This window comes from Lotus japonicus, chromosome 1, assembly GCF_012489685.1.
Source record: "Lotus japonicus ecotype B-129 chromosome 1, LjGifu_v1.2".
NCBI lineage: Eukaryota > Viridiplantae > Streptophyta > Magnoliopsida > Fabales > Fabaceae > Lotus > Lotus japonicus.
In genome coordinates this window covers 116,830,172-116,835,133 of record NC_080041.1, presented here as the reverse complement: position 1 = coordinate 116,835,133, position 4,962 = coordinate 116,830,172, and positions in this window count along the sequence as shown.

Sequence of the window (4,962 nt, the reverse complement as noted above, 5' to 3'; positions counted from 1 at the left end):
AGGGAACAACCGTACCACCAAATCCAGCTAAGGAAAAAGGGAAGGATGTCGTCGAGGATGAGGATGAAGACATGCTCGAAGATTTCGACGACAGTGATGGAGAAGAGCTCAACATCATCTGCATCGTGTCCATCCTACCTGCAGAATTCGATAGAATCTCAGAGGTCACTGAAAGCGAGGAAGACTACTATGTCGACGACGAACCAGATGACAATCCTTTGTGTTATTATGTGATGCAGAGAGGATCTGTCGAAGATGAAAGAGCTATCTTCCAAAGGCCAACCGAGCAAATGAAGAGCCATTTGAAACCGCTATTTGTTTGGGCCAGAGTCGAGGAGAAGGGTGTTAACAAAGTCCTTGTCGACGGGGGAGCTGCAATCAACCTCATGCCCGGATTTATGCTCAAGAAGTTAGGTAAAACTGAAGCGGATCTAATCTCACATGACATGGTGCTTTCCGATTATGAAGGAAAGACAGGTTCTTCCCTAGGGGCAATCATGTTGAACATAACCGTAGGAACAGTAGCCCGTTCCACATTGTTCATTGTGGTCCCTTCAAAGGCCAATTACAATTTGCTGCTGGGAAGAGAATGGATTCATGGCGTGGGGGCAGTGCCTTCGACCTTACACCAACGTATATCCATTTGGAAAGCTGATGGAGTTGTCGAAAATGTACAAGCAGATCAAAGCTACTATTTAGCAGAAACAAGCTACGTTGGTAAGAAAAATTTCGAAAAGAGTTTAGCCACAATTGCTCCTCTAGACACAGTGGCCTCTCAATATTTCAACCCGTATTCGGAGTACTCGGTGACGTTGGATCCCATCAGGGGTTTAAACCTTAATGAAGCATACAAACCTGATGCCATGAGTGGATGGCACAGCGATGAAGAAAAGGATGCCACAACTGAGTGGCAAAATGAGGTTAAAGATGATTAACTCGAGCCTAGCTCGAATTTCGGCTTACGCAGCCGAAAACAGAATAAGGACGGCCTTAGAGGCCGCAAGAATAGCCAAAAAAATGGCTACTGACGAAACCAATGCCTCAATCCTGCCCGTCGAATTGACACCTCAGGAGGAGGCAACAACAAATAAGGATGACACGTGCATAGAAGAAAACGAGCAGAGTGCCGAGGAATGCGGATTCGAGGACCTTTGCAATCTGAGGCTAGATTGCATTTATGATGACGGCCCATTGGGCTTCGAGAAGCCAGTGGTCGATTTTTCCAAGAAAATGGAAGCGCAAGACCCTTTAGAAGAAGTGGACCTGGGTGATGGCTTAGAAAAGAGGCCAACGTACATCAGTGCTCTCATTGACCCGGTGCTAAAAGACAGGATGGTGAAATTACTCAAGGAATTCAAGGACTGTTTCGCTTGGGATTACGATGAAATGCCTGGCCTCAGTCGAGAAGTGGTGGAATTGAAGTTACCCATCAAAGAAGACAAGAAACCAGTCAAGCAATTGCCCAGGAGGTTCCATCCAGATGTGCTGGTGAAAATCAAGGAAGAAATCGAAAGACTCCTCAGGTGTAAATTTATCAGAACAGCTCGATATGTGGACTGGTTAGCCAACGTGGTTCCAGTAATCAAGAAGAATGGAAAGATGAGAGTTTGCATAGATTTCCGAGATCTTAACGCTGCCACTCCAAAAGACGAGTATCACATGCCTATTGCTGAGATGATGGTGGATTCAGCTGCTGGTCACGAATACTTAAGCTTGTTGGATGGTTACTCAGGCTACAACCAAATCTTCATAGCAGAAGAGGACGTGTCGAAAACAGCTTTTCGATGTCCTGGTGCCTTGGGGACATACGAGTGGGTGGTCATGCCATTTGGGTTGAAAAACGCTGGCGCGACCTACCAAAGGGTAATGAATACCATTTTTCATGATTTTATAGAAACCTTCATGCAGGTTTATATTGATGACATTGTGGTGAAATCCCCATCAAGGGATGACCATTTGTTGCATCTAAGGAAATCCTTTGAGAGGATGAGAAAATATGGCTTGAAGATGAATCCCCTTAAATGTGCCTTTGGTGTTATTGCAGGTGATTTTTTGGGTTTTGTGGTGCATAAAAAGGGCATCGAGATCAACAAGAACAAAGCTAAAGCCATTCTCGACACTAGTCCACCAACCAGCAAGAAACAACTGCAATCACTATTGGGAAAGATTAACTTCCTAAGGAGATTCATTGCTAACCTCAGTGAGAAGACCAAGTCATTTTCCCCACTTCTTCGACTTAAAAAGGAAGATGCGTTCCGCTGGGAAGCAGAGCATCAAAAAGCGTTCGATGAACTCAAAGTGTACTTGTCCAGCCCACCTATAATGGCACCGCCTATAAGAGGAAAGCCAATGAAGCTGTACATCTCTGCCACGGATGGAACCATCGGAAGCATGTTGGCTCAAGAAGATGAAGATAGCAAAGAAAGAGCCATATTTTACTTAAGCAGGGTGTTAAATGATGCAGAAACTCGATACACCATGATCGAGAAATTGTGTTTATGCTTGTACTTCTCTTGTGTAAAGCTGAAATATTATATAAAGCCAATCGATGTAATGGTTTTTTCTCATTATGATATAATAAAGCACATGTTATCCAAACCTATCTTGCATAGTCGAATTGGTAAATGGGCTTTAGCCCTAACCGAGTATTCACTAACTTATGCCCCACTAAAGGCAGTTAAGGGACAAGCAATTGCTGACTTCCTGGCAGACCATACTTTGCCTCAAGAAATCATAACTTACGTAGGCATCCAACCTTGGAAGCTATTTTTCGACGGTTCTAGCCATAAGAATGGCACTGGGATCGGGATGTTCATAGTATCCCCAAGAGGCATCCCCACGAAATTCAAGTTTAGGATTAAGAGTAACTGCTCAAACAATGAGGCTGAGTATGAGGCATTAACATCAGGCCTCGAGATCCTGATAGCCCTTGGGGCAAAGAATGTCGTCGTAAAAGGGGACTCTGAGTTGGTAATAAAGCAACTTACCAAGGAATACAAGTGCATTAGTGAAAATCTAGCTAGGTATTACACGAAAGCTAGCAATTTGTTGGCCAAATTCGACGAAGCTAGGCTAGGTCACGTTTCCAGAGTGGACAATCAAGAGGCCAATGAATTGGCACAAATCGCATCAGGATATATGGTCGATAAATGTAGGTTAAAAGAGCTTACCGAGGTTAAAGAAAAACTAAACCCCTCTAACCTCGACATCCTGGTCATTGACAATATGGCACTCAATGATTGGAGAAAGCCAATTGTCGATTACTTGCAAAATCCTGTGGGTACTACAGATAGAAAGACAAAATACAGGGCAATGAGCTATATCATCATGGGAAACGAGCTATTCAAGAAAAACGTCGACGGAACACTACTGAAGTGTTTAAGTGAAGACAACGCGTTCATAGCGATCTCGGCCGTTCACGACGGGCTATGTGGTGCCCACCAGGCAGGAATCAAGATGAAATGGATCCTATTTTGACAAGGGATGTATTGGCCTACTATTATGAAAGATTGTATGGAGTATGCCAAGAGGTGCCAAGATTGTTAGAGACACGCGGGGATACAACATGTGCCAGCAAGTGAATTACACTCGATCATTAAGCCTTGGCCATTCAGGGGTTGGGCTTTAGACCTAATTGGCGAAATTAACCCATGTTCTTCTAGGCAGCATAAGTACATCATAGTGGCTATAGATTACTTTACCAAGTGGGTAGAGGCAATTCCTCTACAAAATGTGACCCAGGACACGGTGATCGAGTTCATTCAGAATCACATAGTGTACCGCTTTGGGCTACCTGAGTCACTTACTACAGACCAAGGCACAGTGTTTGTAGGCCAAAAGGTAGCATCATTCGCAGAATCTTGGGGTATAAAACTCCTAACCTCGACCCCCTATTATGCTCAAGCGAATGGTCAAGTCGAAGCGGCCAACAAAACATTGATCTCCTTGATTAAAAAACATGTTGGTCGAAAACCTAAAAACTGGCATCAAACGTTAGGCCAAGTGCTTTGGGCTTACAGGAATTCACCTAAGGAATCTACCGGAGCAACGCCTTTTCGACTAGCATATGGTCAAGAAGCGGTATTACCAGCAGAAGTATATTTACAATCGTGCAGAATTCAAAGGCAAGAGGAAATTCCAAGTGAAGATTATTGGAGTATGATGCTTGACGAATTAGTCAATCTCGACGAAGAAAGACTATTCGTGTTGGATACCTTAACCAGGCAAAAGGATCGCATTGCTAAAGCTTATAACAAAAAGGTTAGAGCTAAGTCTTTTATGCTTGGTGATTACGTATGGAAGGTCATCTTACCAATTGATAAAAAAGATAAACGTTATGGAAAGTGGGCCCCAAACTAGGAAGGCCCTTTTACAGTCGAGAAAGTACTTTTAAACAACGCTTATTCGATTAAGGAATTAGGAGGTAATCGACAAATGACGATAAATGGCAAATATTAAAAATGTATAAGCCAACATTGCATGAGATAAACATCGAATAAGGAAGTAAAAGAAAATAAATTGCCAAACGCGAGTGTTTTATTGAGTAGAATAGAGCATTACAACTATGGCAAAGAAATTTTAAAAGGGAGGGTTGGCCCTACAACTATTGTATCTGGCCCTAAGAGGCTCTATGCGCCTCAAGACATCTTCTTGTTGGGATTCCAGTCGCGATTTCTCCTGTCGAATATCCAGCTCTTCACGGGCAGTAGAAGAAAGCTTGTCCACCAAGGGTTTCAGAGCTCCCACACTCCCCTCGAGGTTCGCCTGGCTAAGAGCAGCCTTCAACTCTTCAAATTCCTCCATCTTCTCGTCAATCTGGTGTTCAGCAAAGAACACTCGAGCAGTAAGCTCCCGGTGTTCTTCATATAGAGGTACAGCTTCATGCAGGAGGCTCAAGAACTCCTGAAGAGGAATTCTTACCGAGGCAATAATATTCCTCGAAAGAAGTTGGTTAATGAGCCC